At 41.3% G+C, this 11,733-nt stretch overlaps 1 long non-coding RNA gene across 1 annotated transcript in view; it reads right to left on the bottom strand.

Moving 5' to 3' along the window:
- Window positions 1–257: 257 nt before the first annotated feature.
- LOC117952208 overlaps window positions 258–11,733 on the bottom strand; it is a 14,966-nt gene continuing 3,490 nt past the window's right edge. Inside the window, exon 3 of the long non-coding RNA XR_004658343.1 lies at window positions 258–269. This is a non-coding gene — a long non-coding RNA (uncharacterized LOC117952208). The remainder of the gene's footprint in view (window positions 270–11,733) is intronic.

Here is an 11,733-nt window from a genome sequence, read left to right as displayed (position 1 = left end):
GAAAAATAAATGACAGGAAAATAATTGACAGATTTGTTGTAGCCACTTGGCATCAGCATAAACAAGTTGTAAACACACCAGTGGCTTGCAGTAAATATGTTGACCTGGGTCTAATATTCACTCTCTTTCAGCTTTGTTTTTGGTCTCAACCAACTCCGGAGGGAAATGTCTGTCACTTAAGCTTCTAACTGCTCCTCTCAGCTAGATGGAAACACTGAATGATGTCTCAGTGTCTCGTGTTAGGAAAAGGCAGACAGACTGAAAGCACACTGTTTGCTGGCACTCATCCAAGTGGCAACCTCCGGCACTGAACAATGAAACCAAGGCAGAAGTGCCAGAAACTGCAGTTCATCGTGTGGCCACATCAGAATTGATCATGTTTGCAGCCTGGTACTAAAAACAGTTTGGGTGTCTGTAGCTGTAGCTCCCAAACCTGAAGAGCCAGATTTAAAAAAGAATTTCCATAATCTGTCTACCATGTCAGCTATTGTTGTTTTGAAACAGCTGTAAACCACGCCCGTGGCTGCCAGTGGCCTCTCACTGGACACTGTTTGGTGGAGCATGATACAATGCAACTTTATTGTTAGTTCACACTGAAATTCATTCTACTATTCTTCTCAAAAGAAGAAATAATTATTTAATCCAGCTGCATTGCAATGTAAATAGCGCCCCCCCTTGATTCATTCATTTTGGCTCTTCAGTAGCATATTGGTGACAACACGGAGACTACGTCCATATTTTCTACAGTTTATGCAGTCATTAACTTGTTTAAGACAGGGATGAAAACTCCACGCATTCTCCTAGTGGTGAGAGCTGGGGACAGCAAGAAGACACGAGAGTAGCCAGAGGGAGGACAGTAACAGACAGACAGATAAATAGATAGACAGATAGTCTGGTCCTGAACAACTCCTTTGTCAGTGTGCCCCCCCCCCCCCACACACACACACACACGCACACTGCGCTGAAAGACAGAGAACAGTGGGAGCCAACTCCAGCATGGTCTGCCTGTGTTGAAGGCCTACCAAGCAAGGAAATGTTTGTCTTGTCTGCTATTATGTGGAAAAAACATAAGATTGGAAGGACAGGATCCCAAATATCCCCGGTGTGATGTTTCCACAGCAACTGCTTCCTTGCTGGACAACAAAGCTACATACACTGGTGCTCAGAAGTTCATGAACCCATGCTAAAGTTGACTAAAAAGAGGAATAAAATAATCATCTGTTAGAAATTGATCTTGATTGGATACCTTAATCCAAAATCTGAGGAAAAATCCAACCTTAAGGACACCAATTTTCTTTCTGAAAGAATGAATGTGTTGTGAATAAATAAATGTTCTTCCTTACAGCAAAGGGGGAATAGGTAAACACACCACTAAGTTAAATACCCATAAAGGCAGGCTCATTTTTATTTTTAAAGGCCAGCTATTTCATGGATCCAGGATAATATGCATCCTGATAAAGTTCCCTTGAACCTTGGAATTAAAAAAGCCTGCCACCCCCCCACATCATCACATACCTAGAGATTGGCATGGAAAACTTTCCATAAAATGCACATTAAAAAGGTATGTGTGTTCTCTAGGAGCTCAGTTGGTAGAGCGGGCACACACACATAAAGGTTCACTCGTCAAAGCAGCGGCTGCAGGTTCAACTCCATCCTGCGGTGCTTTGCTGGATGTCATTTTCCCTCTCTCTCCCCTTTCATGTTTTCCTCTGCCCTGTACAAATAAGGCCTAAAAAGGCCCCAAAAATAATCTTATAAAAGATAAAACAAAGGTAAATATAATAAAGTGTGTAAAGGCTTTAGGCCGCTCTACACTTTGTAGGCCCAGTTCAATATGCAACTCAATTTTATGTATCCGTAGTGGGGGGTTCCTGCTCCGTCTATTTTACGGAGTTTTAAGGAGTCTTTGGCTTGTAAAAGACCCTTTTAAACAGAGGGCTCGGAGAGAAAATAGCTGAGCATTAAAGGGTACAACAGATTTGAATGAAAAATGAAACAAGTAAAAAGCCTGGCAGCCGTTAGATCAGGTCTTGACGTGTTTTCACTTGAAACACAACCTAACCATAGCAGGTGGCATCATGTGATGTGTCCTTGTTTTGCCATGAATTTAGCTGAGTGAAAGAAATAACATTCTGGGGTAAACTGTTGAGTCAAAATTGCAGTGATGCTTCCCATGGACTGATTAGATCCCGTTGTCCCCTATCTGGCTCAGCACTGTTTGGGCTTTGGTTGAAATCCCTTATGTTGGCTGCTTACACTGTAAACAGTGTTGTTGTTTTGTAAAAGAGTGTTAAATCTGCATTTCTGTTGACTTGTAAGCCTTATCATAACAGACTCTGGAACTGTAGCCATGAACCTGTGTGTCCACATCTACAGGTGGGTAAACATCATGCAATGCTGTTAGTACTATGTGGTTTTATGTGACAGCATGTCATGTTTTAAAAACCTTTTGAAAATTATTATAATTATCAGTGTCGCTAGGAGTTTGACTGGTCCTACCAGACTCTGGTACATTACACTTAAACAAAGAGCCTGGCCACTCTCCATTGACAAGTGTTGACTTCCTTGTGTAAAAATGTGCTTTGTTAAATTTAAATTTGTGGCAGAAGTGTCAGTGCATTCTTCATTTTGACAAAAGCTGGATGCTATGAAAGGTACGAGCATGTGTTTGAGTTATTTAAACGGCTTTCGAGGGGGTCCCAATAAGAAGAGGGATATTATTTATTTTCCCTATAACTGTTCCATGAGTAACTCTTTTGGTAATTAGCTTCTTACAGTTTATGTACTAAAACATCTATAACGTCAGACATTATACCGTGGTCTAATTTGTGTCAAATCAGGGGTCCTTGATGTGAAGAAAATGATGTGTTTGGAAACCATGGAGCTACGGCGCCTTTATCATTATTTCCATCCATATGGCGGTGCATACTTACCTGTGTTGGTGTATGTATATATAAATAAATATATCTATATATGTGTATTTATGTATATGTGTGTGTGCACGCGCATTACGTGTGTGTCTGCCTGTCTGTGTGTGTGTGTGTGTGTGTGCACGCGCCTCTCTATGTGCCTGAACGTGAATGAGTTTGAGTGTGTGTGCGAGTGCACACATGGGCGTCTGTATGTGCACACCTCTGTGTGTGTGTGTGTGTGTGTGTGGCCAGCTGCCAGCAGGAGTATGTGGAGCAGGCTTGTTTCAAAAAGCCCACTATAAGGAGAAGGCTTAGCTTTAAACACTTTGGGATCCAGCTCAGGGATTACTGTCACACTCCAACACAAGTTTACAGCTCCATCACCATCGCAGCCAATAAACAAATTCCTCACTGGGAACTAAGACATTTTAGAGTGAGAGGGCGGCAAGGCTTCTGAGCACTAACTGCTCAGTGGAAGGTACACAAGACAGAGAAAGTGAGCTAAAATGTCAAACGTTTCTTTTCTTCTCAAATCAAGAACGAACAACACAACACTATTTTAAGACAGTGTTGTTTTGCTGAGTAGCACTTTGTCTAGGAACATGTGACATTGGATCCAGGTGTAAGCTGACAGAATACGCTGACACACTGTTCTGACTTGCATCAATCTGATAACAATCTTAAAATAGGTGCAATGAGTTTAAAGAGTTTGGTTAAAAGTGCACTCTGGCTCATCAAAACAAGCCTTTATTAAAATGTTTGCCACCTGCAGATTCAAAAGATTTTCCTAAATGATATACTTGTGCCAAGTAGGGTCAAGTTTTTAATCTGCGCGAACGATATACAGTATATGGCAGTACCTGTCAGAGATGTGTCAAGAAATTGTACAGAAACCATATAACAAAATCCCCAACTCTTCTATATCTGCAGAATGTTCATATCCTTTGATGTCTCATCCTGCACTCTGGGGGCGTCAACAGGTCCGGACTGGGACCAAAAATTGGCCCTGACCGGCCCACCACATAAGATCACAAATACCACCCGTCCTGGCGCTCCTTAAAACTACTAACGGCATGTAATGAGGCAGCAAGAATCAGTGACAGTTGACACATTAAAAAATTCAAAAAGTGCCATTTATAAATACAATAAAACTGTATTCTCCTATTGTAGAAGATTTATGAGGAGAATACAGTTTCATTGTATTAATAAATGACACTTTTTTGTCAGCTCTTACTGAGCACAGGGCCTCTTCAGTCATGAAAAGATAATGTATGTATACCACCACCATCACTGTGATGAAGGGCCGATTTGACACATTTGGCAGCTTCTCTGCACCTCCTTTGCGTTTCTTCTCCATGATGTCTATGAGTGTTCTCGCCCGACAGATGCACACCTGATACTGCATGCAGGCCGAAATCCCAAAGAGGGTCATGTTTAAAGACATCATGTCCTGTTCATTTTCTCGGTTAACGTTATCCTCACCTAGCGCCACTTCACAGCCAGCAGCATGCTTAGCCCTTTGGACCTTGTTGTTTCTGTCTTTAACCCCAACAGTAAAAAAAAAAAGTGTGTCATTTTTGGCAAATAATGATCGCGTCTTTTTCTTTTGTTTCAGCCGCTTAGGTAACTTTGTTTCATTTTTGCGTTTAGACTCGTCTTGCTTCGTCTCGGTTTGTGTACTTCCCAGTTCTTCGTCACTGTGCGCACCGTTACGGACTACTCCATTTCATTGTGAGCGTAGGGGGTGTTTGGAAAAACCTAGCCTATGTGATATTTTTAAAGTGTTTTGAGCCAGCCTAGTGTCAACTGAAAAAACAATGGGCCACCGATCTAGGCATACCATTTTTATGGCCTGGTTCATGGGCCGGACAAAAATGAGAAAAAATGTTGACAATTTAAAGGAATAAGGTTTTGGCAGTTGGCCCAAAAAGCACGGTGTCTGACCGGAAAAAATGTCCAGCATGCCAAGTGGCCAGTCCGCCCTTGGCCTTTAACACAAATCAATGCAATCTAATCTTAACGCTTCATGTTCTCCTTATAAAGTTTGACTTTATGTCCTTATTTCATACATCGTACTCACAGTTAGTTTTGTTGGAAGGACATTAAAATATATTTTTAATGCACAAATTTAGATAACTTCTATACAGTCACACGCCAGTTTGTCTCTAGATAACTTTGCCTAAAGTGCTTCTCATTTCTATTTCTTGGAGTTACCAGTAAGCAGAGAGCAGCCTGGTCGGGGAACGTGTTTTCACCTCCGGACCTAACCTGAATCTCTTGGTATTCCCTGTTTTTCTGCCAGTTGGAGCAGTTACCATGCCACATTGCTTTGCATACCTACAAAAGTCTCACGTTAGACACATAAAACCCATGCCAGGGGGGATCTTAACCGTGGGAAGGACTTGAGGTGAGGATGTGAATGAGACTTCATTGATGGAGGTATAACTGGATCACACCAATTATACAGCATACCCATATTTCAGGAAACACTCGTTCACTATTAAGACAAGAAAAGAGTGTAATTTAGATGTCTAAATATAACTCCACAAGGTAACATGGAAGGCTTTTTTTAACATGAAACCTCAACTGTAGATACACAGTCTCCAAATTACTGATTTGATTTAAAATAGGTCACGATTGACAACTGGAGAAGAGGTTTATGTCCACCATTTGTGTCTTTATTAACAAAAAATGTTAAACTGAAGCAACACAACAGACAAAAAAAACACCATCTCCCAACCAGCGGGCCCACAAAAGAAAGAACCCCCCACTTCTCCTGATGCCCTTGTAACTCAGATTCCCCAATTGGACCATACCACCTACATGGGTACGCTAACCTGAGCAAGTACTATTAACCCTTAAGTTTCTCACAACATTATTACAATTTGAGAGATTCATTAGTGCTAACATTACTATTTTTACATATATGTTTACCAACTACAAGAGGCACTCCAAATATTATAAACGTGTCATTTTACTGCAGAACTACCTCACCCATTCTTGTGACCAGCCCCTCCCTTCAGGAAAACTCTCATGAGTCACACCTGTATCCACTCTCCTTGATTAAGCTGAGCTACTCTCCACATCACAGGCTGAACCATGGCCAACGCTATTATTCCCTGAAACCTGTTGAACGGGACTGTCAAATAATAAAGTGACGAATTAAAACAATTACCACTTAATTAAACAGACACAATTAAACAGACACAAAACAGTATTAATAATGGGAACAGAGCCTAGTGAAAAGGGGGAAAGGCAACATTTAAACACTATGACTCGATCACACCGGGAATACGTGCCCCATGTTGTTCATTGCTCAGTAAGAAATCAATGTGTTATCGTCGGTTAAATTTTTATAGTCCGGGTCGCATCATGGTCCATTTGGGGACACTTGCTCTGTTTGCCTGATACTAAAGCTGCACCGAACAAATAAGCTCTTGCTGAGGCAGGGCAGTAAATCAGTTTCTCTTTCCTAATTTGTTTCTGTTGACAATCAATTGTTGCTAATATTTCCCTTTAGGCTGTGTTGTCTCTGCCTCATCCTCACCCTGTGATTCCTTTACAGAAGTAGGGTTGCTAGTGAACAACCTGCAGCTGCTTTCTCAGTGTAAAATGGACGATGAAAATAAAGTTTTATTAACACCCAGTAGGACAGTACACTGGGCACCTAACAGCTGAAGCAGTCTGGGATCTTGTTCAAGGGCAACTCAACAATAGCTGAGGGAGGAAGGAAGTGTTACTGTCCTTGGTATTCAACCCAGCAATCTTAAAGTCATAAAACAATTTACCAAACTTGAGTCTGCTGTTGTTTGTTGACAAATCAAAGATTTTCTATGATGTATACAAGGTAGTTTCACCAACCAGAGCAACAAAGTGTCTCAGCAATCACAAGCGATCATTGGAGGTCCAGTACTTGACTACATAATCAGTGCGTTGGTGGCCCTGTTGGGCAGGAAGCCAAAATAAACACCACCAGGAGGTGAATGGTGGCCACAAATAGCAGCAGTAAGATCCTAAAAGGGTGTGAATGAAGCTACTGTGACTGACTGCTTCCCTCTTTATTAGGACTTCAACTAACGATCATTTTTCAATGAATCCATGGATTATTTCCTTAAGAAACCAATGTGTTGTCTTCCAAAGATCAACATGACATCCTCCAATGTCTTGTTTTGTCCACAACTCAAATATATTCACTATACTGTCATAGAGGAGTGAAGAAACTAAAAAATATTTACATTTAAAAAGTTGGAAATTGAGAATTTTGACCTTTTTTTTATGAAAAATGACTAAAACTGATAATTTGATTGTGCGTGTCTACAAGTGGAAACACACCCAATGAAATGTTTACAGATTTAAAATGGAAAAAAAACTGTACATGTCCTACAATTGGTCCAGAATGCTGCTGTTTGGTGGTCAAGGAGCTTAGGCCACATTAACCCTATCCTGGCCTCAATGCACTGGCTGCCTGTTAAATTCAGGATCCAGTTCAAGATTCTTGTCATTCTTGTCAAGATTCTTGTCATCTTGTCATCAATGGTCAGGCACCGGCTTACATAAGTGATAAGTGATCTGCTGCAGCCGAGTGTTGTCAGCAGACCTTTGAGGTCCTGTGATCAGGGCTGGCTGGCTGTTCCCGGTCCCAGGCTGAAAACTAAAGGAGACAGAGCGTTGGAAGTCTAGACTGTGGAACGCTTTGCCTGAAAAATGGCTTCCCCTGCTGACATTATTAAAAAGAAGCTAAAGACACATCTTTTTAGTCAGGCGTTCAGTTAACATTGTCGACTGTATTCCAATGTATTTATGCTTTTGATTTAGGCTGATTTATTGAGCTTTTTATGATTTTTTTTTTCTTTTTCTAAATGTATTTATTTATTTGGCCTATAAGGCACCTATTGACTCTGGGCTCTATTTTAAAAATGTAGGTCCACAGTGTGAAATGCAATGTGCAGATGCGTTCACGGCGTGTCCAAATCCACTTTTGCTTGTTTGATTAATGAAGACAGTAACTACAACTCTTTTGACCCGTTTTTCTACAGTCAGAGGTGTGTTTTGGGCGTAACATGGAATAAACCAGTCAGAGTGTCGATAGGAATACACCAAGGAGCCACCTGAACTCACCTCCCTGTAAGACCAGCACACCCATGTGCACAAAGACGGGCGCATGTGCATTGGCTATTTAAACAACGTGGGCACTGGACGGGAAATTGACAACTGCGTTGGTCTTAAATGGCCGAGACACTTGTGTCGAGCTTCGCAGCGTGTCCTGCTCCGGGTGCAAGAGAGGGGCCTCTGTCTGTGAAAGGTGCTATATAACTAAACTTTACTTACTTATTTACTCACTATCGTCCCTGTTCGGCAAAAACCTTGTATTTCCAAAACCGTTGGCTTTAAGAAAATATAAACCCCAATAAGCATTATGCAATAATATCCATTTTGGCTACCCTGACTAGTTTGTTAAAGACGGCTGGTTGGTTATTTGGTAATCTAGCTGAGTGTCATGTCGGGGTTTTACTTCCAAGCTGTATAGGTCAGGAGTTAGAAGTTACCTTTTTTGTTAAGTCTGTCTAATAATCTAACTGGATGTGGGGCTAGTTGGTTTGCTGACTGGTGTAATGGCATGCTGGGTAGTTATGCGTGTGGCTGGCGGATTAGCTGGCTGGCATTCTGTGTAAGTGCACGGGTGGGTGTCAGCCTGATGTTTGCTGGGTGACCGACTGGTTGACTGGATAGCTGGATGATTTGACAGCTGGCTGTGGTGGTAGAAGTAATCACAGAGAGAGAGAGAGAGAGAGAGAGAGAGAGAGAGAGAGAGAACTGAAATGTTCATTGCAGTGATGCTGTTTGACATGTGGAACACTGTGTATTAAGCCAGCGTACTGCAGCCCTGTCCCCCTGCATCTGTCTTCTCTGCTGAATGTGTGAGTGCATGTGAAAGTGCATTTTCACATGCACTCACATACATTTGCACATGCATGCGTGTGTGGATTGTAAATCCACCACAGCTACTGAGATTCTAATGTACACTATATACACTGTGTAATCTCAGACATAAAACAGATATTATCACTCTCTCTCTCTCTGACTGTCAAATACATACACAAACTGCATGCTTTCCATTGTCGTTGTCCCTATCTGCATTTAATGCGTGAAGTGAGTCAGAGGCTGTATCGGCGTTTCTAAAATGGAGGACATTAATACATAACAGAATAAAGAAAAGCAATCTGATCCTTTGGCAGTGTGTGGTGGTTGCAGTAAACAATGGACCAGAAGACACCATAACCAAAGCTATCAAAATAAGAAACTGGATTCATACTTTGAGATTTTAACAGATAAGACTGTAAGACTGTCCTCCCCCAGAAAAAAATTCAATAAGTTGTTTGTTCAAGCAGCAATTACAACCCATCTCGGTGTCATGTTTTTTTTAAGTGAGACGTTTCTTTAAAGAACTTCATAAGTCTTCTTCTTTCTCACCCCCCTCTCATTTCTCCTACCCGTTAATCCATATCTTACCTTCTCCATCAACTTCGTCTTCTGCCTGCATGCTATCTCCTTCTTCTTTTAATATTCCCATTTCCTTTTCCTTGTCCTTCTCTCCTCCCCACATTACATATGATTTTTTGGTCTAATTCTACCCTCTACTCCACCTCCATCTCATTTACTGTATCTTTCCTTTCTTCCTATAAGACAGATAGCCAATTATGTTTTTTTGTTTCAGTTTTTTTTTTTACAGCTCAGCAAGACGGAGCTCAGAGGTGAATCGAGCGGAGAAAAGTCCGCTCGATTTAGTTTTTTCTAGGAAATAAGGGAAAATAGAGAGGGAAGGGAGGTCTCAACCTCTAGTTCCAGCCTGATGTGTTACAGGCAACAAATCATGTGGATCTGCCCTTTCTGTCTGTTCAAAAGAGTAACAAAGATGAAAGTTGCATGATGTTGTTATTGCAGCAAAATCTAAGAAGGTAGAAGAAGAAGATGGTAAGGTTGGATGGTTGTGTACAAAGTGTGTGAGGAGTTTTAATTTAATAAGGAGAAAAAATGTTATAATAATACGTGACATATGCAGTTTCTTGAATCAGCTGCAGCATAATTGGGCTATTACTGTACATGACACAGCAGCCCAGTCTCGTGGCAGTTCGTGAACGGGTCAAACAAGAAGGACTTTCACCCTGGAGACCGGGGATCGTGTCCCCCGTGTGGCGATTCCTTTCCACGTTCTTCTTCTCCGTCTTGTTGTTGTCGGCGTCTCCAGCGTGTGGCGGTTCCTTTCTCTTTTGTCCCGTTGTTGTCCCTGGCGTGTGACGTTTCACTTCCCTGTTGTTGCGTCCCCCAGAGGCCGAGGATCATGTCCCGGCGGTCGTTCATTTTGTGGTGGAAAATCGTGTCCCTGTAGACGAATCAATAGATCAAAATAACGTGACCATTTCGCAAACTGCCGTGTGACCCGGTTGTGTTTAGCCGCTACAGAGCAGGACGTGGGCCACTAGCGGCAGTTGTTTAGCCGCCGATAGGTGACTGCGAGACGGCTGCAGGCGCCGCCAGAGGGCGCTCCTTTCAGGGCCCGTGGATGGTGGTTGAGTTTACCATGCGCAGATGACACTTTAGGCACCTACATGACTAGTTAGGTTTCCTGGGTGAAAGTATTTTTGTGAACTCTGCTCTCTGGCTTAAAAGCAATGTATTTTATGTTGCCCCCACGTTGTGCTATTTCATTTTTTGATTAATTTTCCATTTGATATTGAAGTTCATGAATAAGTGTTTTGGCACGGCTGGCCAAGTGGCACTATATCCACGGTGGTATTAAAAGGGGGATTTCATTCTTGCATGTTTTGTTTTGTTGTGCATGATCAACCACCTCCCTTCTGCTTTTTTTCTTTTTTCTAACGTATTGTAGCTGAGGCTATTATGCAGATTAAAGAGGCAATCATTTTTCTGGGGGAATTTAGAAAAAAGAGACCTGCAGATGGGAATAGCAGAGCTGTGGAGTAAGGGATACATTTTATCAAAAATAAAACATGACATGAGATAGATGCAAGTTGAATTAGATTGCACTTGCTGCATTAATATTCTATGAAAGTGTCAAGTGTCGTCAGTTCCACGTGTCCGATTTTCCCTACAAGTGAATCAGGTCTTTGTTGCCCCATGAGCTGGAGAACATCCAGATAGAAATGTCAAAAACATGATTTCCATCAATATTTTTACGTTGCAGGCAGTCAGCCGATCGTATCCAGAGAAAGCATGATTACAAAGAGATGTAATCTAATAAGATTGTATCTTTATTATAAACACCACAAGTGTCATAATAGCTTTTTCACTTGAATTTTTGTCCTCAGATTTATATTTCCACCTTTCAGTTATACTTTTTGCATGCTGCAAAACAGGCCTTTTTCCTTTCGGCATCTGAGCTTATTGGACTTCTTTTGAAACCCACAAAGCCTTGACTATACTGACTTAGAATTGGGAAAACTATGAACATTAAGTGTCTATGCTGTCACAACCATTATAAACAAGGAGACATAAGCCGGTCAAGCTGTCAAAGGTCTCCACTACCGCTCCTTTAGATATTGCTGCGAATGTAGAAAATGTATGCAAAAATGCAAAACGAAAATAATGAGGTTAAATATTATTAAACAAAGTAAATGCGAGTCTGTTAAAACAAATTAAGTTAGATTAATTTTAAAACAGATGATTCCAAACAGAGGTAATGTAAACAAAATATGACACTGCACTACAACAAGTAAAAAATAAAAAGTAAGTGACTCAGGTATTTTGGATTCAGTAATATCAAATAACATAATATCATTAAGCTCAGACTGTTGCCTTCATA

This window comes from Etheostoma cragini, chromosome 10 (genome assembly GCF_013103735.1).
Source record: "Etheostoma cragini isolate CJK2018 chromosome 10, CSU_Ecrag_1.0, whole genome shotgun sequence".
NCBI lineage: Eukaryota > Metazoa > Chordata > Actinopteri > Perciformes > Percidae > Etheostoma > Etheostoma cragini.
This window is presented reverse-complemented; position numbering and strand designations above follow the sequence as displayed.